The sequence below is a fragment of the Tamandua tetradactyla genome, chromosome 8, assembly GCF_023851605.1.
Source record: "Tamandua tetradactyla isolate mTamTet1 chromosome 8, mTamTet1.pri, whole genome shotgun sequence".
In the NCBI taxonomy this organism is placed as follows: domain Eukaryota; kingdom Metazoa; phylum Chordata; class Mammalia; order Pilosa; family Myrmecophagidae; genus Tamandua; species Tamandua tetradactyla.
The window spans coordinates 87,618,006-87,645,861 of record NC_135334.1 but is presented as its reverse complement, the minus strand read 5'-3'; the positions used below and the strand labels follow the sequence as shown (position 1 = coordinate 87,645,861).

Below are 27,856 nucleotides of genomic sequence, written 5' to 3'. Positions count from 1 at the left end.
TTTCTTAACCAGGACAATATCTGAAGAACAATAAATAAAAATCATCCAGATTTTATAGGAAGACATAACTGCTTCTATTTGCGTACGGCATGATGTCTCTATGTAGAAAATTCCAAGAAATTAAAGAAACAAAAACCAGCCACTTAGGACTAAAATGTGAGTTTAGCAAGATTGCAGGATACAAAAACAAACACATTTTTAGGTGTAAAATATATACTGGATCTGCATGATGAAACAAATCAAAGAAGACCTAATAATTGGAGAAATTAACTATGTTCATAAATTGGAAAACACGTTAGGTTGTGTAGTTCGTGTTCCTACTCATTAATGAGTGAAGTGTGGTAAATTGAATTTTGTGCCCTCCCCCACAAAACATGTTCTTAATCTTAATCCATGACTGTGGGTGTGAACACATTGTAAATAAAACCTTTGGAAGGCTCCAAGGAGGAAAGTTTTCAACATTCTGCCATGAAGTATGAGGTTTGCTGTAGGCCTTTTTTTTTCCTGGGCACTCTACCTGATTAAAGGCTTTGCCTTTTTTTCTGATTTGCTAAGAATTATTTTATCATAAATGGTTGCTATATTTTTTCAAATGTGTTTTCAGAGATATTGAGATGATCATTGGATTAACCCCCTTTTTTTTCCTGCTAAAAGTGCTCTGATTTTTTTCTTTCACATTTTAAACCAATCTTGATTTTTTGGATTAGATCTCATGTAGTCACTACGTGTTAACCTTTTATTCAATTTGTTAATCTTCCGTTTTGGAGTTTTGCATCAACGTTCATGAGGTAGGTGAGTCAGTCATTTTCCTTTCCTATAACGTCTCTGTCATAAAAACAAGAATATGCTGGGATCATTAATGCAGTAGGATACATTACTTCTTTTCTCTATTGTGGAAGATTTGGAGTAAGATTGGCATTTCACCCTTAATTCACTGGTAAAACGACTCTAACTAGGAATTCTTTGTGGAAGCTTTTAATTACTGATTTACTTTCTTTAACAAATGCAAGAATACTCAGATTTTCTATTTGTTCTTGGATTTATTCTGGTAAATTTGCTTCAAAAATGTGTCTGTTTCTTTTAAACATTTAAATTTATTGATACAAAGTTGTTCATAGTATTCTCTTTTCATTGCTCTTTTCTTTTAAAATCTCATTTTATTGAGGTAAAGTCTGCGTGCTGTAATCCATCAATGTTACTTGAATATTTTTATTGAACATTTTCAAATTTATACAACCATGTACCAATCACCACAATCAAGGGTAGAACATTCTTATCACTCCAAAAGCTTTCCTGTGACCAGTGGGGTGCTGGTGAATGTTTAACAACAGGCTCTTTTGGTGGGAGGGACAGGGTGGGGATGCTTTATAGAATTTGTTGATTTCCATGACATAAATACTCCTACCACAGCTGACAATATGATGTCACTGAATGGGGGTTGTGTACTGCTTAATGATATTTCTACCATTCAGATGCAACAGATATAATTTCAGAAACATAGATAAAATGTAGCAATGAGGAAGTAATTGTTGAGTATGAATACCTTTAATATAATTTATTTTACTTGTGGGTTTATATAATGTAATTTTTAATAATGGCTGTGTTTAAAAGCAGATACATAAAAATTTTAACTTTATTTTCTCCTTTCAACATTTGTATTATAGTTGTCATGATTTAAATTTTACATATATTTTAATTCCACAAGACATTATTATTGTTTTATACAGTCACAATTCATTTATATTTGGCTACATATTGCCCTTTTCATTCCTCTGATTTTGAGAAGTCTGGTTAGCTCAAGTGAATTTCCTTGGTAAGTAATCAACCTTTTTTTTTATTGTTATTTTATAGATTTCTTTGTCTTTAGTGTTCTGTTCCACATTTCAGTCTAGGTATGGATTGGTTTTTATTTCATCCTACTCAGACTTGTACTTTCTGAATCTAAGGATTTGTGTCTTTCTTACTATTGCAATTTCTCAGCCATAATCTTTTCTAATATTGCCCTTCTCCCACTTTCATTTTTTCCCTTTTTTTGCATTCCTTTAATATATTTATATATTCAACTTATTGAGTACTTTTAACCTCTTTATCAGGCTTTCATCACTTTATCTCTTGCATTTTGATTTAATTCCTTGGCTCTACCTTCCCACTCATTATTTTCTCATTATCTTTATCTAACTTTAATTTTAATAAAATTTTAATTGGTTGTTTTATATTTTAATGACTTTTTATTTCTAGAAATTCTTTCTCTTTTTGAAACATACAACCTTCCATTGTTACTTTTTCTCCCCTTGTAATTTCTCTTCTTGTCATCTTTTTAATTTTATTAAGCATCTTATTTTACAGTACCTTTCAGATTATTCTTTTATCATCTTACATGTGTGGCATTCATATTCCTTTTATTTTGCCCACTGTTTCTTGCCCATCTGTGTCATTTATTTCTGATAATGTAGGTGTGGTATTTTTCTATGGGAATACTATCAACATGTATTTCTGAACTGTCCTTTGGAGGCACCTAATAAAAATTTCAAATTCAAACATTTTTTGGTTTTGATTTTAGTATTTTTCTTCCCTTAGTCCCCTACTCGTGAACTAGGCAGATGTCTTCCCTGTTGTCTGCCTGGCCTGGTGTATTAGTTAGGGTTCTCTAGAGAAACAGAATCAACAGGGAACACTCGCAAATATAAAATTTATAAAACTGCCTCATGTGACCATGGGAACGCAGAATCCAAAATCCGCAGGGCAGGCTCTGAAGCCAACGATTCCGATGGAGGGTCTGGACGACTCCACAGGAGAGGCTCACCAGCCAAAATGGGAAGAGGCTGTCTCTTCTGAATCCTCCTTAAAAGGCTTCCAGTGATCAGATTAAGCATCACTCATTGCAGAAGACACTCCCCTTTGGCTGTTTACAAATGGAGTCAGCTGTGGATGTAGCTGACATGATCATGATTTAATTCTATGAAATGTCCTCATTGCAACACTCAGGCCAGCACTTGCCCAACCAGACAAACAGGTACTACCGCTTGGCCAAGTTGACACATGAACCTGACCATGACACCTGGTGAACACATTATTTTTTTCCCAGTAACCTTTTTATTGGGATTATTATTTTTTTAGGGGCCTAGATTTTTGTGGACTCTCAATCAGAACCCCACATGTGCAGGTTCTTCAGCTTCTGTCTGTACAAGGAAGTTAATACCTAAGCCCAAGCTTTACTTATTCCTTTGTCTGGCAAGTTTCTTACTCTAGCTTATCTTACTGCAAGATCAGTTACCATGCTTTCTGTCCACCTATCAGTTCTATCTTAACTTCTGGTAACTAAGGATTTCCCTTTATTTTTTCAGGTACTCATCCATTCATTTTTCAAATTGTTGTATTACAACCAGAATTTTATAGTTATTTGTAAAGGTAGTTTTTGCATTAGCTTAACCAGTTCTGGAGAAGCTATTTGCATACATCTTTTGGGTGGTAAATGGCATTACTGCATATTCATATTATGTTAATATATTTATATTGCATTTATATGTTTGTACTATGTACATATGTATATATATCTATCAGCCAAGCAAATATAAATGCATATATTTAAGGTTGCTAAGATGTGTAGTTTTTTAGTACTCTCTTATTTAATAGTTTTTAAATGAATTTTACCCTCTTGTATGAGAGTTGTCTCTTCTGCTTACAGAGGGTTTGGATCACATCATTTCCCCCTAAATATGTTATAAACATGCATCCACTTTCTCTTTGGCATCCTATATGGTGAGAAATCTAAGTCCATTTTGTTGCTGTTGTCATTGTTGACCTACTCCTTTGGCCTAGATATTTTCTGAAATGTTTTTTTTTTTATATATCCTTAGAGTTAAATATTATCCCTAGGTTATGTGCTAGACCTAATGGTTATCTATTAATATATTTGGAACAGTGTTCTAGTTTGCTAGCAGCCGGAATGCAACACACCAGAGACAGATTGGCTTTTAATAAAAGGGGATTTATTTCATTTGTTCTTCAGAGGAAAGGCAGCCAACCTTCAACTGAGGTTCTTTCTTACATGAGAAGGCACAGGGTGATCTCTGCTGGCCTTCTCTCCAGGCCTCTGGGTTCCAACAACTTTCCCTGGGGTGATTTCTTTCTGCATTTCCAAAGGCCTGGGCTGAGTTGTGAGTGCTGAGATGAGGTATGCTGAGCTGCTTGGGTTGTGCTACATTGAGTCTCTCATTTAAGCACCAGCCAATTAAATCAAACATCATTCACTGCAGCAGGCACACCCCTTAGCTGACTGCAGATATAATGAGCAACAGATGAGGTTCATGTACCATTGGCTCATGTCCACAGCAACTGAACTAGGTGCCTTCACCAGGCCAAGTTGACAATTGAATCTAACTACCACAAACAGTGTGAGATATTTCAGAAATTATTTTAAAAAATTTCAAGGGTGTCTGAAAATTTCTTCTGTTTATTTATATAATATTCTTGATCAGGAATACATAGATTTTTTGTAGTTCCCATCAGATTATCTACACAGATGATGATATTTGCAAATAAAAACAGTTTCACTTCTTCCTTTCCTGTCTGGATGCCTGGTATTTCCTTTAGTTGGCTTATCACACTGGTTAAAACCCCTAGTTCAATGTTAAATAGGAGTGGTGAGCATGATATCCTTGTTCTCTTCCCTATGCTGGGAGGAAAGCATTCAGTCCTTCACTATTAAATATGATGGTTCATTTTAGGTTTTTATAGAACACTTTTCAGGTTGAGGAATTTTACTTCCATTCCTCTCTTGCTAAGAGTTTTGTGCTTTTTTTAAAAAATCAGGAGTAGATGTTGGATTTTGTTGCAAATTTCATTGCATCTATTGAGATTGTCATATGTTCTTCTTTTAGTTTGTTAATATAAGGAATTATTACATTGCTTGCTTTTCAAATGTTAAACAAACCTTGCATTCCTGGGAGAAATCCCACTTCCTCATGATGTATTATCCTTTTATAAATTGTTGGATTCGATTTCCTAAGGTTTTGTTTGTAATTCTTGTGTCTATATTTATGAATGATATTGGCTTATCATTTGTTTGTAATGTCATTGTCTGGTTTTGGCATCAGGGTAATACTGACTTCATAAAATGAGTTAGAGGGATAGTCACACACTTTCAGTTTTCTGGGAGAATTTGTGGGTAGAATGGATATTTCTTAATTATTGGTAGAATCCACTAGTGAAGCTAATTGGGCTTAAGGTTTTCTTCCTGGAGAGGTTTACAAAGCAACTTCAATTTCTTTCTTTTTTTTTTTACTGTAAAACATAACACACACACACATATATATAGTAAAGAAAGAAAAAAGCAATGATTTTCAAAGCACACTTCAAGAAACAGCTACAGAACAAATCCCAGAGTTTATCATGGGCTACCATTCCATCATCTCAGATTCTTACTTCTAGCTACTCCAAAATACTGGAGGCTAGAAGGAATATTAATATAGTGATTCAGCAGCTGTACTCATTTGTTAAATCCCATTTTCTCTGTTATACATCCTCCGTCTCCTTCTCCCGTTCTACATGGATCTTTGGAAAATGCCCATTTCAACTCCTTCATGCTGAGAAGGAGCGTCCACAGTGAAGGATAAGAGGATGCAATCAGTTTCTTAAATAGATAAAAGACTGATTAGGTTATCTGTTTTTACTGGACTAAGCTTCGGTAATTGGTGTCTTTCAAGGAATTTATCCATTACATCTAATTTGTCAAATTTATTGACATAAAGTTGTTCATAATATTCTCTTATCTTTTAAATCTCTCTCTCTCATTCCTGATATTAATAATTTGTGTCTCTTCTTTATTCCCTTACCAGTCTGCATATAGTTTACCCATTTTATTGTTTTTCTCAAAGAACCAGCTTTTGCTTTCATTGGTTTTTCTACTGTTTCTCTGTTTTGTAGTTCATTGGTTTCCATTCTGATCTTTATTACTTCCTTTTTCCTATGACTTTGAATTTAATTTGCTTTTCTTTTCCTAGTTTCTTAAGTTGGATGCTGAAATTATTTATTAAAGACCCATATTCTTTTCTAACATAGGTGCTTACTGTGATAAACTTCCAATTCTGTTTAGCAGCATCTTGCAAATTTTGGTGCGTTGTGTGCTCCATTTTTCTTCACTTCCAAACACTTTCTAAATTTACTTTTAATTTCTTTTCTGACCCACTAGTTATCTAGAAACACGTTGTTTAGTTTCCAACTTGTGGGGACTTTCCAGGGATCATCACTGGTTTCTAATATTTCTTCATTGCCATCAGAGGATATCCTTTGGTGACTTGAATGCTTTTAAATTTATTGAAACTTGTTTTATGGCTCATATTATGGTTCATCTTGGTAAATATTCTGTGTATACTTAAAAATAATGTGTATTCTATTGTTGGCTGGAGTGTTTTATAAATGTCAATTACACCGAAGAGGTTGAGAGTGGTATTCAACTCATCTATATCATCACCGATTCTCTGTCTACTTGTTCTATTAGTTATTAAGAGAAGGATACTAAAATCTATATTTATCATTGTGGAGTTTTTTTCTTTGTATTTGTAGTTCTATATATATTTTTTCAGTTGTTGCTTTAGGTATTTTAAAACTTTGTTTTAGGTGTATAAAAATGTAGAATTGTTGAGACCTCTTGATGAATCCCCTTTTAACATGAAATGACTTTCTTTATTACTGGAAATATTCATTGCTCTGAAAACTACTCTAATATTAATATACAGACTCCACCTGCCATTGGATTAGTATTTGTATGTTGTTTATGTTTCCATCATTTTATCATTTTACTTTTAACTTCTGTCTTTGTATTTGAAATGCATTTCTTATGGACAGCATATAATTAGGTCTTGCTTTTTTAAATCCAATCTGACCATTTCTGTCTTCTAATTGTGGCATTAAATTTTTTAAATTCCATTTATCTCCTGTGTTGGCTTACTAGCTATAACTCTGTTTTTTATTTTAGAAGTTGCTTTAAGGTTTTATAGTATACATCTTTAATTTATCACACTCCACCCTCCAGTGATATTATATCACTTCACATATAGTACAAGAACCTTTCAATAGTATGCTTCCATTTCTTTCCTCCCAGTTTTGAGTTGTTGTCAAACAACATATATTTATAAATTCCACATTGAATAGTTATTGTTTTTATTTAAAGAGACAACTACATTTAAAGACTTTTACATAGGAAGAGGGAAATCTTATATACTCACTATTATTTTCTGCCTTAAGGACTTTTTTTTAAATTGTGAAATATAGCATATATACCCAAAAAGCAGTATATGCCAAAGTACATTGTAACAAGTAGTTATAGAAAAGATTTCAGAGTGTGATATGGGTTACAGTTTCACAATCTTAGGTTTGCCCTTGTAGCTTCTCCAAGACACTGGAGACTAAAGGAAATATCAATATAATGATTCAGCAGTCATACTCATTTGTTAAATCCTATCTTCTGTGTTATAACTTTTCCTTCTACTTTGATCTTTCTCCCAATCTTTAGAAGTATTTGGGCTATGCCCATTCTAACTTTCTCATGTTGGAAAGGGCTGTCAATAATATGGGCTGTACTTAAAATTAAGCCTAAGAGTCACCCCCAAGAGAACTTCTTTTGTTGCTCAGATGTGGCCTCTCTCTCCAGCCAACACAACAAGCAAACTCACTACACTCCCCCTATCTACATGAGACATGACTCCCAGGGGTGTGGACCTTCCTGGCAATGTGGGACAGAAATCCTAGAATGAGCTGAGACTCAGCATCAAGGGATTGAGAAAATCTTCTTGACCAAAAGGGGGAAGAGTGAAATGAGACAAAGTGTCAAGGTCTGAGAGATTCCAAACAGAGTCTAGAGGTTATCCTGGAGGTTATTCTTACGCATTAAGTAGATATCACCTTGTTATCCAAGATGTAATGGAGAGGCTGGAGGGAACTGCCTGAAAATGTGGAGCTGTGTTCCAGTAGCCATGTTTCTTGATGATGATTGTATAATGATATAGTTTTCACAGAGTGACTGTGTGATTGTGAAAACCTTGTGTTTGTTGCTCCTTTTATCTACCTTGTCAACAGATGAATAGAACATATGGAATAAAAATAAATAATAGGGGGAACAAATGTTAAAATAAATTTAGTTTGAAATGCTAGTGATCAATGAAAGGGAGGGGTAAGGGATATGGTATGTGTAATTTTTTTTTTCTGTTTTCGTTTTATTTTTCTGTTGACTTTTTATTTTTTTTCTGAATTGATGCAAATGTTCTAAGAAATGATCATGATGATGACTATGCAACTATGTGATGATATTGTGAATTACTGATTATATAGGTAGAATGGAATGATCACGTTAAGAATATTTGTGTTTCTTTCTTGTAATATTTTCTAAAAAAAATTTAAAAATTAATAAAAAAGTTTTATAACCAAAATAATAATAATAATAAAAATAATATGGGCTGGGAGCAGGGGTGGAAATAATTGACATTTTGGAGAGGCTGGCCTCACTGGGTTTCAGGACTTATCTGGCCGAGAAACCCATCTGGAGGTTGTAGATTTCTTGAAAGTAATCATAGTGTATGGAACTTTGGTAGAATTTCAGATAGAACCCTAGGTGTTTTTTAGGGTTGGCAGGAATGGTTTTGGTTGGGGTTTAGCAAACCATGGTAAAAGTTATATCTAGCTTTGAAGCATGTGCAAGAGTAGCCTCCAGAATAGCCTCTTGACTCTATTTGGAATCTCTTAGCCACTGATACTTTATTTTGTTACATTTTCCCCCCTTTTAGTCAGGTAGGCATTGTAGATCCCATCGTGCCAGGGTCAGACTCTTTCCTGGGATTCATAACATGTTGCCAGGGAGACTTTCACCCTTGGATGCCATGTCTCACAAAGGGAAGAAGGTAATCATTTTACTTGCAGAGTTTGGATAGAAGCAGAGAGAGAGGACACATCTGAGCAGCAAAAAAGTTCCTCTTGAAGTTTAGGTAGGTCCTATAGGTAGGCTTAGCTTCTCAGCTACAGAAATAAGCTTCACAAGAACAAGCCTCAAAATCAAGGGCTTGGCCTATTGACTTGGAAATCTCTAATGTTTGAGATGGTATCAGGGGATTCCCCAGTGGTAACACTTAATAGTTTATATTTGTTTTCTCCCCTGTCCCTCAAGGGACTTTGCCAATACTTTTTTTTTTTTTTTTAATATAGTGCTTTGTTTTTTGGGGGGGCAGGCACCGGGAATCAAACCCGGGTCTCCGACATGGCAGGCAAGAACTCTGCCTGCTGAGCTACTGTGACCCACCCTTTGCCAATACTTTTTGATAATCGGCTCAACATATCTTGGGCTGTATCTAGGGATTACATTAAGCTGTACAGAATTACGAGCCCTCATTTCCATGCTGGGCTCCATGTTTTGGGTTGTCTAAACGATCTATCCAGACAGGATATGTGCTACAGAAAATTTATGTTTTGGACAAAATAAACCTCCCTTCCTTTGGTCTCATACAGTAGACGAAGTTCTAAAATACAGATAATGTCCTCCTTACCCCTGCTTTCTGATTTTCCTTAGACCCAACCAGACTGGCTTCATTCTTATCTCTATTTGAAGCCTGATCTCTTTTTCAGATTTTTTAAACAGTTGTTGTATGTGACAATGCTGACTTTCAGACCTGAAGAGCTCCTACTCTAGCCTTAGGTGCCACACAGGCACCCAAAGTTCCAAGGAAATACCAGGTTATACACATATAGCACAGCATCTCAAAATCTAGAAATAACAATTACAGCTCCGGACTAAATGTGAAGAACTTGCAATCTAGACCCCAATATTCTTATAATTATTTTCCAAAAGAGACCATGCAATATTTGCTCTTTTGTTTCTGGCTTATTTTGCATCACATAATGCCCCCCTCCCCAGGTTCATTCACCTCGTTGCATGCTTCACAACTTTGTTTCTTTCTAGTCACATAATATTTGATCATATGTATACACTACAGTTTGCCATTCTACTTCAGTCAGTGCATCCTTCAGCCACTTCCATTCTTTGGGCGTCATGTATAATATCCAAAGTCGACAGTCCATGTCTCACATTATCCTCATGTAGTTGTATGGTCATCAGCACTCTCAATTTTAGATAATTTTCATTCCTCCCAAGAGAAAAATAACCAATAACACATCCTCACCAAATAGGAAATCCAAACCTCCCCTTAATTCTTGTCCCCACCCCCCAATTATTTACCCCTGGTATTCCTGTGGTACTGTTGAGGTCTTCCTGTTAAACATAGCCTCTAGCATGCAATAGTAGTTTTCCTCCTATACCCTGATATTATTTACCTTTTGAAGTAGTTCATGCAAGAACTTATTTATATTTATAGTGTTAATTGGTAGAATATATGGATCTATAAAAACCCTTTCAATCATGTTCACCTTCAATACGGTAATATTACTTTAGACCCATGAATGAACTGCCTTCAATTCTACCTATTCCCTTACATTTAAGTTCCACTTCATTAGCTAACCCATCTTTAGTTTCCATGTTTCCCTATGTCCCCTATATTCTATATTATAAGCCTCTGGGTTTACCTTTACCAAGGTCATAAAAGTGAAGTCATACAATAACTATCCTTTTGTGACTAGTTTATTTCACCCTACATGACCTCAAGGCTCATCCATGTTGTCATATGCTTCAGAACATCATTTCATCTACTGTTGTATAATATTCCATTACATGTATATACCACATTTTCTTTAGTCACTAGTCTGTTGATGAGCTCTTTTTTTCCATCTTATGGCAATTGTGAATAATGCCTCTATGCACATCAGTGTGCAAATGTCTGCTCATGTCACTGCTTTCCGCCCTTCTGGGTATATACTGAGTAGTGCTATTGCCAGGTCAAAGGGCAACTCGATATTTAGTTTTCTAAGGAACTGCCAAACTGTCTTCCACAGTGGCTGTACTGTTTTACATTCCTACCAGCAGTGCATAATTGTTCCAATTCTTTCACATCTTCTTCAACATTTGCGGTTTCCTGTTTGTTTAATAGTAGCCATTCTAGGTGTAAGATGATAGCTCATTGTAGTCTTTATCTGCCTTTCCCTTATAGCTAATGAAAATGAGCATCTCTTCATGGACTTTTTAGCTATCTCCATGTGCTCTTAAGAAAAATGTCTATTCATAGCTTTAGCCCATTTTATCGGATTGGTTGTTCTTTTGTTGTTGAGTTGTATTTCTTTATGTATACTGAATAGCAAATCTTTATCTGATACATAATTTCCAACTATTTTCTGCCACTGAGTTGGCTGCCACTTCACCTTTTTGACGACGTCTTTTGAGTTGCAGAAGCATTTGATTTTCAGGAGTTCCCATTTATCTATTTTTTCTTTAATTGCTTGAGCTTTGGGTGTAAAGTTTAGGAAGCTACCTCCTATTACTAGGTCTTGAAGATATTTCCCTATATTTTCTTTAAGTGTTTTATGGTACTGGCTCTTATATTTATGTCCTTGATCCACTTTGAGTTAATTTTTGTATAGGGTGTAAGATAAGGCTATTGATTCTTTTGGCTATTGATATTCACTTCTCCCATGTGCATTATTGAAAAGACTATTTTCTCCCAGTTCAGTGGCTTCAGGGGTCTTGATGAAGATCAGTTGATCATAGATTTGGTGGTCTATTTTTGCACTCTCAATTTGATTCCATTGGTCAATCTTTCAATCTTTGTGCCAGTACCATGCTGTTTTGAACACTGTGGCTTTATAATGAGCTTTAAAATCAGGAACTGTTAATCCTCCCACTTCATTCTTCTTTTTGAGGATATTTTTAAATATTCAGGGTCTCTTTTCCTTCCAAATGAATTTGATAACTAGCTTTTCCAAGTCTTCAAAGTAGGTTGTTGGAATTTCTATTAGTATTGTGTTTAAGGACTTCTTACAATATTTCTTATAGTGTGGGTCTGCTGGTGATGAATTCTTTCAGCTTTTGAATATCTGAAAAAAATCAATTTCACCTTCATTTTGGACAATTTTGCTATATATAGAATCTAGGTTGACAAGTTTTTTCTGTGTTTGTTTTAAATTTATTTTATTTATTAAATGTATGAACATACATACACAAACATTCTTACCACATGATCATTCCATTCTGCTATATAATCAGTAATTCACAATTTCATCACATAGTTGTAATTCATCATCACGATCATTTCTTAGAACATTTGCATCAATTCAGAAAAAGAAATGAAAAGAAAACAGAAAAAAATTCATACCATATCCCTTACCCCTCCCATTCATTGATCACTAGCATTTCAATCTACTAAATTTATTTTAACATCTATTCCCTGTATTATTTTTTTATTTTTAATCCATATGTTTTATTCATCTGTCAATAAGGTAGATAAAAGAAGCATCAGACACAAGATTGTGACTGTGTGTCACAATCACACAGTCACATTGCAAAAGCTATATCATTATACAATCATCTTCAAGAAACATGGCTACTGGAACACAGCTCTACATTTTCAGGCAGTTCTCACCAGCCTTTCTGTTACACCTTAACGAAAAAGGTGATATCTATTTAATGTGTAAGAATAACCTCCAGGGTAACCTCTTGACTCTGGAATCTCTCAGCCATTGACACTTTATTTTGTCTCATTTCTCTCTTTCTCCTTTCAGTTTAGAAGGTTTTCTCAATCCCTTGGTGCTGAGTCCCAGCTCATTCTAGAATTTCTGTCCCATGTTGCCAGGAAAGTCCACACCCCTGGCAGTGAGTTTGCTTGTTGTGTTGGCTGAGAGAAAAAGGTCACACCTGAGCAACAAAAGAGGTTCTCTGGGGGTGACTCTTAGGCCTAATTTTAAGTAGGCTTAGCCTATCCCTTGTGGGGTTAAGTTTCATCTGAACAAACCCCAAGATTGGGGGCTCAGTCAATATGTCCCCACTGCTTGTGAGAATATCAAGAATTTTTCACTTGGGGAAGTTGAATTTTCCCCCTTTCTCACCACTCCCCTAAGGGGACTTTGCAAATACTTTTTTATTCCCTGTTCAAATCCCTCTGGGATTTATCGGAGCATCACTCTGGAAAAACCTACAAAATCTTATGCCCTACTCAAGGTTCCATGTACTTATGGTGTTCAATTAAGCTGTCCACATAAGTTATATTAGGAAATGCACTAGTCAAAATATAAATTTTGTACCACATAAACATTTTTTGCTTTAGTCCCACAATAAGTTAAAGTTTTAAAATATTAATTACTATCTATTTTCAACACCCTGCAGTATTGACATTCCTTTGTTCTTCCTCATGTAAAAACATTTTTGAATCTGTATATTTAGTCACTATCATTGTACACTCTAGGCATTCCTAGATTATACCATCTCATTCTTTACTGTATATCTTTCCATCTGATTTCATTTGTGCCCCCAGCTTTCCTCCCTCTATCATTCTCACTTTCAGCTTCCTTCAGTGTTCTAACATTATTGTATTCCAGTTAGATAGTATTGTGCTGTCCATTTCTGAGATTTTATATTCAGTCCCATTGCACAATCTGTATCCCTTCAGTTCCAATTACTCAATATCTACCCTATTCTATCTCCTGATGACCTCTGTTCTTAACTGAAATTCTCCAAGTTCATTCTTTAATGTTAGTTCATATCAGTGAGACCATTCAGTATTTGTTCTTTTATTTCTGGCTAATCTCACTCAGCTTAATGTCCTTAAGGTCCATCCATGTTGTTACATGCTTCAGAGCTTTATTCTGTCTTACAACTGCATAACATTTCATCATATGTGTATACCACAGCTTGTTTAGCCACTTGTCTGTTGGACATTTTGGCTGTTTCCATCTCTTTGCAATTGTAAATAATGCTGCTATAAACATTGGTGTGCAAATGTCCGTTTGTGTCTTTGCCCTCATGTCCTCTGAGTAGATACCTAGCAATGGTATTGCCGGGTCACATGGCAATTCTATACTAGCTTCCTGAGGAACTTCCAAACTGCCTTCCACAGCAGTTGTACCATTTGAGATTCCCACCAACAGTGGATAAGTGTGCCTCTTTCTTGACATCCTCTCCAGCACATGCCATTTTCTGTTTTATTGATAATGGCCACTCTGGTGGGTGTGAGATGATATCTCATTGTGGTTTTGATTTGCATTTCCCTAATGGCCAGGGAAATTGAGCATCTTTTCATGCCTTTGGCCATTTGTATTTCCTCTTCTGAGAAGTGTCTGTGGAAGTCAATTGCCCACTTTGTAATTGGGTTGTCTGTCTTTTTGTTGTTGAGTTGAACAATCTCTTTATATACTCTGGATACTAGACCTTTATCTGATATATTGTTTCAAATACTGTCTACCATTGTGTAGGCTGTCTTTTTACTTTCTTGATAAAGTTCTTTGATGCACAAAAGTGCTTAATTTTGAGGAGTTCCCGTTCCTTTCTTTCTTTCTTCAATGTTCGTGCTTTGGGTGTAAGGTCTAGGAAACTGCCTCCTATTATAAGATTTGTAAGCTATTTCCCTACATTTTCTTCTAACAATTTTATGGTCTCAGATCTAATGTTTAGGTCTTTGATCAGTTTTGAGTTAATTTTTGTATAGGGCGTGATATGGATCCTCTTTCATTCTTTTATATGTGGATATCCAATTCTTCAGGCATCATTTATTGAAGAGACTATTGTATCCCAGGTGAGTTGGCTTGACTGCCTTATTAAAGATCAATTGTTCATAGATGAGAGGGTCTATAGCTGAACACTCTATTCTATTCCATGGGGTCAGTATATATATCTTTTTTTAATTAAAATTTAATTAAAATTTTACCCCTCCCTTTCATTGATCACTAGCATTTCAAACTAAATTTATTTTAACATTCATTTTCCCTATTATTTATTTTTATTCCATATGTTCTATTCTTTTGTAGACAAAGTAGATAAAAGGAGCATCAGACACAAGGTTTTCACAATCACACAGTCACATTGGGAAAGCTGTATCGTTATTCAATCATCCTCAAGAAACATGGCTACTGGAACACAGCTCTACATTTTCAGGCAGTTCCCTCCAGCCTCTCCATTACATCTTGGATAACAAGTTGATATCTACTTAATGTGTAAGAATAACCTCCAGGATAACCTCTCAACTCTGTTTGGAATCTCTCAGCCATTGACACCTTGTCTCATTTCACTCTTCCCCCTTTTGGTCAAGAAGTTTTCCTCAATCTCTTGATGCTGGGTCTCAGCTCATTCTAGAGTTTTTCTCAATCCCTTGATGCTGAGTCTCAGCTCATTCTAGGATTTCTGTCCCACATTGCCAGGAAGGTCCACACCCCTGGGAGTCATGTCTCATGTAGATAGGGGGAGTGTAGTGAGTTTGCTTGTTGTGTTGGCTGGAGAGAGGGGCCACATCTGAGCAACAAAAGAGGTTCTCTTGGGGGTGACTTTTAGGCCTTATTTTAAGTAGGCTTAACCTGTCCTTTGTGGGGTTAAGTTTCATATGAACAAAGCCCAAGACTCAGCCTATAACTTTGGTTGTCCACACTGTTTGTGAGAATATCAAGGATTCAACTTGGGGAGGTTGAATTTTTCCCTGTTCTCACCATTCCCCACAGAGGACTTTGCAAATACTTTTCCACTCACTGATCAAATCACTCTGGGATTAATCAGGGCATCACTCTGGACAAACCAACAAAACCTCATGTCCTACCCAAGGTTCTGTGTACTTATGTTGTTCAACCAACTATCTACATAAGTTATATTAGGAAAAGCACTAGTCAAAATATAAATTTTGTACCAAATAAACATTTTTTGTTTTAGCCTCACACATAAGTTGAAATTTTAAAATATTAATTAACATCTATTTTCAGCACCCTGCAGTAATGACATTCCTTTGTTTTTCCTCATGCAAAAATGCTTTAAATTTGTACATTTAGTCACTATCATTATATACTCTAGGCATTCCTAGATTATACCATCTCAATCTTTACCGTATATCTTTCCATCTGATTTCATTTGTGCCTCCAGCCCTCCTCCCTCTATCATTCTCACATTCAGCTTCATTCAGTGTTTTAACATAATTGTATTACAGTTAGGTAGTATTGTGCTGTCCATTTCTGAGTTTTTATATTCAGTTCTGTTGCACAATCTGTATCCCTTCAGCTCCAGTTACCCAATATTTTACCCTCTTTCTATGTCCTGATGGTCTCTGTTATCAATGAAATATTCCAAGTTTATTCACTAATGTCAGTTCATATCAGTGAGACCATACAGTGTTTGTCCTTTTGTTTTTGGCTAATCATACTCAGCATAATGTCCTTAAGTTCCATTCATGTTGTTACATACTTCATAACTTTATTCTGTCTTACAGCTGCATAATATTCCATCATATGTATATGCCACAGTTTGTTTAGCTACCCGTCTGTTGATGGACATTTTGGTTGTTTCCATCTCTTGGTAATAGTAAATAATGCTGTTATAAATATTGGTGTGCAAATGTCCATTAGTGTCCTTGCCCTCATGTCCTTTGAGTAGAGACAGTATATAGATGAGTCCTGTTTTAAAATATATTCTGCCAGTCTTTGTCTTTTGGGTGGGGAGTTTAATCCATTAACATTTAGTGTTATTACTGTACGGGTAGTACTTTCTTCTACCATTTTGCCTTTTGGGTTTTATATGTCATATCTAATTTTCCTTCTTTTTACCTTTACTCCTAGTCTTCCTTTCTACATTCTTCTCCACACCTCTCTCTTCTGTCTTTTCATATCTGTCTCTAGTGCTACCTTTAGTATTTCTTGCGAGCTAATCTCTTGGTCACAAATTTTCTCAGTGATTTTTTTGTCTGAAAATGTTTTAATTTCTACCTCATTTTTGAAGGACAATTTTGCTGGGTATAGAATTCTTGGTTGGCAGTTTTTCTCTTTTAATAATTTAAATATATCATCCCACTGTCTTCTCACCTCCATGGTTTCTGCTGAGAAATCTATGCATAGTCTTATTGGGCTTCCCTTGGATGTGATGGATTGCTTTTCTCTTGCTGCTTTCAAGATTCTCTCTTTCTCTTTGACCTCTGACATTCTGATTAGTAAATGTCTTGGAGTATGTCTATTTGGATCTGTTCTTTTTTGGGTATGCTGCACTTCTTGGATCTGTAATGTTAAGTCTTTCATAGGAGTTGGGAAATTTTCAGTGATAATTTCCTCCATTAGTTTTTCTCCTCCTTTTCCCTTCTCTTCTCCTTTGGGACACCCACAACACGTATATTCATGTGCTTCATATTGTCATTCAATTCCCTGAGTCCCTGCTCATATTTTTCCATTTCTTTCCCTATATTTTCTTTTTCTTGTCAGATTTCAGATGTTCCATCCTTCAGTTCACTAATCCTATCTTCTGCCTCTTGAAATCTACCATTGTAGGTTTCCATTGTTTTCTTCATCTCTTCTAACGTGCCTTTCATTCCCATAAGTTCTGTGATTTGTTTTTTCAGACTTTCGATTCCTTCTTCTTGTTCATTCCTTGCCTTCTTTATATCCTCCCTCAATTCATTGATTTGGTTTTTGATGAGGTTTTCCATGTCTGTCCGTATATTCTGAATTAATTGTTTCAGCTCCTGTATCTCATTTGAATTGTTGATTTGTTCCTTTGACTGGGCCATATCTTCAGTTTTCCTAGTGTGGTTTGTTATTTTTTACTGGCGTCTAGGCATTTAATCACCTTAATTAGTTTATTCTGGAGATTGCTTTCCATTCTTTTACCTAGGAATTTCTTGCTGGATGAATTTGTTGTGTATCTGTTCTTTGACATTCAGTTCAGGTTTTTCTGGACCTCTAGCTTAGGTTTTGTTTAATAGAGGAGAATTTTTCAGTTCTTATTTTCTTGTTTCTTGCCCTGCCTGTACGGTGTCTCCCCCCCCCCCCCACTCTTAGGAGGGTCTACTTAGGTATTATAGACCCCAGCCAGATTTTCCCAGAGCAAACTGACCTCCTTTCAGAAGGAAAGAGTCACCTGTGTCAGTTTTCCCTGAGGGTGAGACCCAGCAGATTGAATGGCTTTGCTATGAAGCCTCTGGGCTCTCCTTTTTTCCTATCCTGCCCAGTATACGGTGTTTATATGCTTGCAGGTCCCACCAGCATAAGATGATGCAGTACTGTTAGCTTCAGCAAACTCTCCCTGCTGGGGGCGTAGTGGAGACAGAGGAGAGGTTGTGGTCAGTCTTTACTGCTTCAGTTTTCCAAACCCTGGAGTCTGCATTCCTTGAGGGAGGTATTCCACCTGGGCTGGACCCCACCCCTCTCCTGGGGAGCGCACAGGCTCCAGACAAGCACTTAAACAAGGTTAATTCTGCCTATGCCTGGGGCAGTGGAACCCATGAAGCCTTGCAGCTGTATCCAAACAGCAGCCAAACCATAGAAACACAGCCACCAAAATGAAAGAGAAAAGTCCTTTTCAGAGTAGAACCCCTGTTCCTTGGGTTTGCCAATCACAAGCTTAAGTTGGTATGTTGCTCTGTGTATCTCTAGGTCCTATGTACCCTCTCCTTTCCTTCAGGGCCCAGACCTTTTCAAATCCAAAAAAAAACCTCTTTTTTTTTTTTTCTTTTTCCATCAGCCCTGCCCCTTCTGTGCTGGGGCAAAAAACAGTGACTTCCACTTTTACTTAAGGTTCAGCTGAGCTGGGGGCCTATTTTTAGTCGTCAGAATTTGTTAATGAATTCCACAATGGGAGTTTGGTTGTGCTCAGTCCCTGATGCTGGAAAAGTCTCTTTCCTTTCCCCTCTGGGAAGCAGCCTGTGGGGGAGGGGTGCTGGCCACTGTGGTTTGGGGAACTCATAGTTCTGGGTGGGCTCGCAGCCAGTCCAGTTGTTCCAGACTGACGTGGCCCCAGCAGTTGTTCTGTACTGTTCCTGGCTGTTTACTAGCTTCTCTGAAGGATGGACTAATCCCACACCTTGCTAAGCCACCATCTTGGCCCTCTGGTTGACAGGTTTTTTTCCCTTCATTATTTTAAAGATATTGCTTACTATCTTCTCACTTCTACTGTTTCCAGTGAGTTATCACTGTTTCATGCTTTTAAAAAATCTGAATGCTTTTAATTTTTTTCTCTTTAATCACTCGTTTTGAACAATTTGATTATGATGGGCCTTGGTGTAGCTTTCTTCATGCTTCTAGTGTTTGGGATTTGTTGAAATTCTTGGATCATTGGAATTATAGTTTTCATCAAATTTGAAAAATTTTGCCCATTATTTCTTCAAATATTTCTGTGCTCCCCCTCTTTTCTCTCCTTTAGGGATTCCAAATACAAGAATATTAGGCTACTTGAAGTCTTTCCATAGCTTATTGATGGTATTTCATTATTATTTTTTATTATCTTTTCTTTCCATGTTTCTTTTAGCAGATAGTTTCTATTGTTACATCTCTGGGCTCGCAGATCTTTTCTTCTGCAAAATTGAATTAGTCTTTACTTGAATCCAGTGTACTTTCCATCTCATATGTTGTAGTTTTCTTCCCTAGAAGTTTTATTCGGGTCTTTTTTCAAAAAAATATCTTCCATATCTCTACTTAACTTTTGTAACATGTGGAATGCAGTTATAATAGCTGTGTAGTAACCATTGCTAATTCCGTTATCTGTGTCACTTCTGGTTTGCTTCAGTTGATTGATTTTTTTTTTCTCACTATGAGTTCTATTTTCCTACCTTTTTTGTGTCTGGGAATTTTTGATTGGTTGTCAGATGTTGTGAAATTTTCCTTGTTGGGTACTGTTTGGTTTTGTGTTCCTATGATATATTCTTGCTCTTTGTTCTGCGACACAGTTACTTGGAAATGGTTTGGTTTTGCTGGTAGGATTTATTAGGCAAAGGCTGGTGCAGTGCTCATAGAAATCTAATTATTTCCCACTACTGACTGTACCTTACACCCTAGGAATCTTAAGGTTTTCCAGTCTGGCTGATGAGATGGGCACTATTCCTAGCTATGTGAGCACTGGGTACTATTACCTCTAAATCTTTTGGATGGCTCTTTCCACCACCTTGGGTAGTTTCTTCATGCATATGTGCTTATCATATTCAGCTGAATACTCAGGGGGACCCTTTACATATTCCTGGAGTTCTCTCTCTAAGCAACTCTCTCTTTCCTGGTATTCTGTCCTACAAATGCTAGGGACATTGATCTCCCCAGACTCTCAGTTGTGTCTCCTCAATGCAAGGACAGTTATTTCCTCTTGATGAAATGACACCTTTAGCATTATTAATTGCTCTTCTTTATCCCCAGTAATAGTCTTTGTCCTATATCTGGATATTACTAATGATGTGACATCTACACTCAATGCTGTCCTTGAACTGTGAAGATTTCTGTGCTGGCTGGTCTGAACATGAACCATTCCTGGTCCTGTGTGAGCCTTGGGAATTGTTCTCTCTGCCCCTTTTAGCTGGTTCTTTCTTCAACCTTGAATAGTATCCTCACACACATCTTCTGTTCTATCTGTGCTTAGCTGGACTTAGGAGGGATTCTAAAAATTTCTAGAGTGCTCTCTTTTTGTATCTCTATCCTCTCTGTGCTCTTTCCTGTGAACTCTAGCCACCTAAGCCTCCTCAGACCCCTAGCTCTCTTTCCTCAACTCAAGGAGACTGCTAATCTCCACCTGGATTCTCTCTTCTTGTGTTTATGGTTTAGAAACTCCCTCTAGCAGTATGCTGGGGCCAATTGTAGGGTTTCCTTTCTACATTTCCTCCTTCTCAGGTGTCACTGTCCAGCACTGTCCAATGTCTTCAAACCATCCCTTCATATACATTTTTTTTTTGTATTTTTAAAGTGGTTTTGGATGCAAGAGTAAATAAAATTGTGTTACTCCATCTTGGCCACAGTGGATGTACCTATTTTATGGATTTAGATTGAATTTAAGATTCTTGGTGACTAAGTTGTGTTCTGTGAGCTCATACTGCCTTTCACTTATGCCAGGTTATTTTCTCAAATGTTTAGCATTTTTATTTTTTATTGTGAGCTCATCTTCAGCAGGGTTTTCCTGTTGAAATTCTGTGCAGCCTGTGTTGTATATTCCTCCAGGGAGGTTTTGCATTTCCTTTTACCAGATTATGTCAATACCTCAGCTGCACAGTCTCCCCACAGATTAAAAACCCATTGAAAATGGTCTTACAAAATATACGAAACAAATTTTTTTTCTGATATTGGACATCTTGGGTATTCCAAGATCACATGGAGAGTATACATTCAAAGTCCAAAGCCATGCATGGTGCAGGCCCACATTTTTAAATTGTTGAGAGACTTTCTTTTTCCATTCCAGAGCCTAAGACTGATGAATTTTCTTATCATTCTTGTGTGGTAAGGGACAAGTTTTTTTTTCCTAGAATATTCCTGTTTCCCACCCCACCCACCCCCCCGCCCCCAGAAACTATATGTAGACATCTCAGTTCCAATTCCGGGGCTTACTTGGGAAATTTTCTGTTGTAATGTGGGTGTTGAAACCCAAATCCCTAGATTACTGAGACTAGCCTCTTTTCCCTTCCTCTAGGGCTCTCACAGAGTTGTTCCCATACTTATTATTCTGATTTCCACTTCATTTCTAGGAACTGGGAATTTCTCTTTATTTCTTAGGATGTTAGCTATTAGTTTAAAAGTATGCGTGTGTGTGTGTGTGTGTGTGTGTCTGTGTGTGTATTACTCTGGATAACTGCATGCTTTTTTTCTGATAACTAGTTAGTGGAAACTTATCCAGGCGTCTAGCCTTCTACGATTCAAAGTTTAAAAATTTGTGCCTAGAATGAAAATGAAAACACAACATATCAAAACTTATGGGACGCAGCAAAGGCAGTGCTAAGAGGGAAATTTATTGCTCTAAATGCCTATATCAGAAAAGAAGAAAAGGCAAAAATTCAGGAATTAACTATCCATTTGGAAGAACTGGAGAAAGAACAGCAAGCTAACCCCAAAGCAAGCAAAAGGAAAGAAATAACAAAGATTAGAGCACAAATAAATGAAATTGAAAACATGAAAACAATAGAGAAAATCAATAAGGCCAGAAGTTGGTTCTATGAGAAAATCAATAAGATTGATGGGCCCTTAGCAAGATTGACAAAAAGAAGAAGAGAGAGGATGCAAATAAATAAGATCAGAAATGGAAGAGGAGACATAACTACTGACCTCACAGAAATAAAGGAGGTAATAACAGGATACTATGAACAACTTTACGCTAATAAATACAACAATTTAGAGGAAATGGACGGGTTCCTGGAAAGACATGAACAACCAACTTTGACTCAAGAAGACATAGATGACCTCAACAAACCAATCACAAGTAAAGAAATTGAATTAGTCATTCAAAAGCTTCCTAAAAAGAAAAGTCCAGGACCAGATGGCTTCACATGTGAATTCTACCAAACGTTCCAGAAAGAATTAGTACCAATTCTCTTCAAACTCTTCAAAAAAATCGAAGTGGAGGGAAAACTACCTAATTCATTCTATGAAGCCAACATCACCCTCATACCAAAACCAGGCAAAGATATTACAAAAAAAGAAAACTACAGACCAATCTCTCTAATGAATACAGATGCAAAAATCCTCAATAAAATTCTAGCAAATCGTATCCAACAACACATTAAAAGAATTATACATCATGACCAAGTAGGATTCATCCCAGGTATGCAAGGATGGTTCAACATAAGAAAATCAATTAATGTAATACACCATATCAACAAATCAAAGCAGAAAAATCACATGATCATCTCAATTGATGCAGAGAAGGCATTCGACAAGATTCAACATCCTTTCCTGTTGAAAACACTTCAAAAGATAGGAATACAAGGGAACTTCCTTAAAATGATAGAGGGAATATATGAAAAACCCACAGCTAATATCATCCTCAATGGGGAAAAATTGAAAACTTTCCCCCTAAGATCAGGAACAAGACAAGGATGTCCACTATCACCACTATTATTCAACATTGTGTTGGAGGTTCTAGCCAGAGCAATTAGACAAGAAAAAGAAATACAAGGCATCAAAATTGGAAAGGAAGAAGTAAAACTATCACTGTTTGCAGACGATATGATACTATACGTCGAAAACCCGGAAAAATCCACAACAAAACTACTAGAGCTAATAAATGAGTACAGCAAAGTAGCAGGTTACAAGATCAACATTCAAAAATCTGTAGCATTTCTATACACTAGTAAGGAACAAGCTGAGGGGGAAATCAAGAAACGAATCCCATTCACAATTGCAACTAAAAGAATAAAATACCTAGGAATAAATTTAACTAAAGAGACAAAAAACCTATATAAAGAAAACTACAAAAAACTGCTAAAAGAAATCACAGAAGACCTAAATAGATGGAAGGGCATACCGTGTTCATGGATTGGAAGACTAAATATAGTTAAGATGTCAATCCTACCTAAATTGATTTACAGATTCAATGCAATACCAATCAAAATCCCAACAACTTATTTTTCAGAAATAGAAAAACCAATAAGCAAATTTATCTGGAAGGGCAGGGTGCCCCGAATTGCTAAAAACATCTTGAGGAAAAAAAACGAAGCTGGAGGTCTCGCGCTGCCTGACTTTAAGGCATATTATGAAGCCACAGTGGTCAAAACAGCATGGTATTGGCATAAAGATAGATATATCGACCAATGGAATCGAATAGAGTGCTCAGATATAGACCCTCTCATCTATGGACATTTGATCTTTGATAAGGCAGTCAATCCAACTCACCTGGGACAGAACAGTCTCTTCAATAAATGGTGCCTAGAGAACTGGATATCCATATGCAAAAGAATGAAAGAAGACCCATCTCTCACACCCTATACAAAAGTTAACTCCAAATGGATCAAAGATCTAAACATTAGGTCTAAAACCATAAAACAGATAGAGGAAAATGTTGGGAGATATCTTATGGATCTTACAACTGGAGGCGGTTTTATGGACCTTAAACCTAAAGCAAGAGCACTGAAGAAGGAAATAAATAAATGGGAACTCCTCAAAATTAAACACTTTTGTGCATCAAAGAACTTCATCAAGAAAGTAGAAAGACAGCCTTCACAATGGGAGACAATATTTGGAAATGATATATCAGATAAAGGTCTAGTATCCAGAATTTATAAAGAGATTGTTCATCTCAACAACAAAAAGACAGCCAACCCAATTACAAAATGGGAAAAAGACTTGAACAGACACCTCTCAGAAGAGGAAATACGGATGGCCAAGAGGCACATGAAGAGATGCTCAATGTCCCTGGCCATTAGAGAAATGCAAATCAAAACCACAATGAGATATCATCTCACACCCACCAGAATGGCCATTATCAACAAAACAGAAAATGACAAGTGCTGGAGAGGATGCGGAGAAAGAGGCACACTTATCCACTGTTGGTGGGAATGTCAAAGGGTGCAACCACTGTGGAAGGCAGTTTGGCGGTTCCTCAAAAAGCTGAATATAGAATTGCCATACGACCCAGCAATACCATTGCTAGGTATCTACTCAAAGGACTTAAGGGCAAAGACACAAACGGACATTTGCACACCAATGTTTATAGCAGCATTATTTACAATTGCAAAGAGATGGAAACAGCCAAAATCTCCATCAACAGAAGAGTGGCTAAACAAACTGTGGTATATACATACGATGGAATATTATGCAGCTTTAAGACAAGATAAACTTATGAACCATGTAATAACATGGATGGACCTAGAGAATATTATGCTGAGTGAATCCAGCCAAAAACTAAAGGACAAATACTGTATGGTCCCACTGATGTGAACGGACATTCGAGAATAAACTTGAAATATGTCATTGGTAGCAGAGTTCAGCAGGAGTTAGAAACAGGGTAAGACAATGGGTAATTGAAGCTGAAGGGATACAGACTGTGCAACAGGACTAGATACAAAAACTCAAAAATGGACAGCACAATAATACCTAATTGTAAAGTAATCATGTTAAAACACTGAATGAAGCTGCATCTGAGCTATAGGTTTTTGTTTTGTTTTGTTTTGTTTTGTTTTGATTTTACTATTATTACTTTTATTTTTTTCTCTATATTAACATTCTATATCTTTTTCGGTTATGTTGCTAGTTCTTCTAAACCAATGCAAATGTACTAAGAAATGATGATCATGCAGCTATGTGATGATGTTAAGAATTAATGATTGCATGTGTAGAATGGTATGATCTCTAAATGTTGGGTTAATTTCTTTTTTTCTGTTAATTAAAAAAAAAAAAAGAGAAGGGATAATTGGAGATGAAGGGATACAGACTGTACAACGGGACTGGATATAAAAACTCAGAAATGGACAGCACAATACTACCCAATTGTAATGCAATTATGTTAAAACACTGAATGAAGCTGCATGTGAGGTATAGGTTTTTTGTTTTTGTTTTTTTTGTTTTTTTTTTCTTTCTATTATTGTTTTAATTCTTATTCTGTTGTCTTTTTATTTCTTTTTCTAAATCGATGCAAATGTACTAAGAAATGATGAATATGCAACTATGTGATGTTATTAAGAATTACTGATTGTACATGTACATTGAAATGATTTCTAATTGTTTTGTTAATTCTTTTTTTTAATTAATAAAAAAAAAAAAAAAATTTGTGCCTAAAAACAGATAAGAGGGTATTAACAAAGACGTTATCAATAATTAAAAGAAATGGCAGTTGGATAATGGGACCAGAGAATGGAAAAAGCAAGGAAAATGGGATCCAGATAGATGAAGACAGGATAGTAAAATGGATAATCACCAGGTATTGAGGGCTGACGATGTGCGGGGCACGATAATGTGTTACCCATTGATCCTCCCTGTGAGTCTTGTAGTAGTAGTCTCTTGCTCCCATCAGAGATGAGAACTGAAGCCCAGGGAAGCGAAATGACTCAATCAGAGAGTTCCACACACCCATGATGTAGGAGAGCTGATTTTAATTGGAAGTCCTTGATCTCTCCATTAAACCAGACCATCACCCCTAGACGTGTAGAACATGTTGGATTCTTGTAAGAAAGAAGAGTAAGAGCAAGATTATTACAGCTTCTTTGAATGAACATCTTGTTTCTGATCTTATTGTTATTTTGAGGCAGGAGTGTGCTGTTAGGCTAAAGCCAGAGTGGGATTTTTAGTGGTGATGATTCAGATTACATGTGCCATCATGTCTGTCTGATTTTGTCAGTGGGAATCAGATGGATGCCAGGCCTGGACACTCTTAAGCAGGGTTCAGCAATCTTTTTTTTCTGCAAAGGGTCAGATAGTAAACATTAATAACTACTCAACTTTGCTGTTGCAGCACAAAAGCACCCATAAACAATACGTAAATGAATGGGTGCGGCCGCATTCCAATTAAATTATATTAGTGAACCAGATTTGGCTCATGACCTGTAGTTTGCCTTACCCTGCTCTTGAGTCTATTCTATGATGAAATGCCATAATCATGTAAATGTATCCATAAACTGTGGCTTCCACTGGACATATGGAACTCACAGAGGCCATCCGGGTCAGGTAGAAACTCTGGATACAGACTTCTAGAGAAGTCTAAAGAAAAGGAGGTGGAACTCTCTGGCACACAGCATATCACTGTCTGACTGCAAAAAAGAAGCCAAACAATACTGGTCTTGGCCAGGGAGCTATTTATAAGATAGGTATGTTGTTCCATTGACTTTTTGAGTCACCCTTGTCTTCCCAGAGCCTGGTGGGGCTGGTAAAAGTTGTGTCTTAGGTTAGTATATGTCAGATGGAGAAGTGTGGGAGTTTTTCTTTCTTTTTTTTTTTTTTTACATGGGCAGGCATCAGGAATCGAACCCGGGTCCTCCGGCATGGCAGGCAAGCGCGTTCTTACCTGCTGAGCCACCGTGTCCCGCCCAAGTGTGGGAGTTTTAAGGAACATTTTTTTTTAATGGTCAGGCTTAGTTTTAATTTTAATAATTAGTTTAGCAATTTTACAGAGAGACAAATTGGTTGGGCCAAATAGTGATTTTTTTTTCAATTATGGTGTCTCTCCTTTGTATGCCATTGATCTTTGCTTCATCACGGGTGTAATAGGTTGGACTGAATTTAAATTGGCACTCACTGACCTGACTTTATACAAGAATCTGGGACTCAGAGAATAGATGGAATGGTCCTGAATAATACTGTCCCAAGCATCAAAGATAAATGGATTTTTTTTAACTTCCCGGAGTTTCTAATTGCCTTTCAGTTTTCTTGTTGATAAAAGGATAATATGGCTTCATTTATAATAAAATTTATCCAATTACCATTTTAAAATAGAATCTTCTGTTTGATTTTTTGAATATGTAATACATTCCCAAAGGTCAAATATCAGAAATTCTAAAATGATCTCTCTCCCACCTCAGTTCTATATTTGCTAATTTCCCACCATAGTGACCACTGTTATTAGTTTCTTAATAATCCTTTCATTGAATTTGTATGCATATGTAAGCCAGTGCTCACAATTATTCTCTTTCCTCTCTACTTGTTACACTAGGGATAACATATGATAAAAATTTTTCTTCATCTTGCTTTTCCTAACAATATATCTTGGTAATCTTTTCCCATTAATCCATAAAAAGCTTTTTCATGCATTTTTGTTTTTGCATGGGCAGGCACTGGGAATTGAACCCGGCTCTCTGGCATGGCAGGTGAGAACTCTTTCTGCTGAGCCACCATGGCTTGCCTTTCATGTGTTTTTACACCTGCACAGTTTTCCATGTATAAATAACCACAATTTAGTTAGTCCTTATTCTATTGATAGACATTCTATTTTTTGCTATTGCAAGCAACACTGCAATGAACAACCCTGTGTGTAAGTCATTTTGAATGTGCCCAAGTATAAGATAAATTACAGAAAATTTCTGAATCAAAGATTTTATTGATTTGAAATTTGATAATCATTGCCACCTTGTCCTCCATAGGGGTC

The 27,856-nt window shown here is 36.5% G+C and overlaps 1 long non-coding RNA gene across 1 annotated transcript in view; it reads left to right on the top strand.

Moving 5' to 3' along the window:
* The first annotated feature begins 8,914 nt into the window (after nt 1-8,914).
* LOC143643660 (uncharacterized) overlaps nt 8,915-27,856 on the top strand; it is a 32,441-nt gene continuing 13,499 nt past the window's right edge. The window contains exon 1 of the long non-coding RNA XR_013156315.1: nt 8,915-8,978. This is a non-coding gene — a long non-coding RNA (uncharacterized LOC143643660). The remainder of the gene's footprint in view (nt 8,979-27,856) is intronic.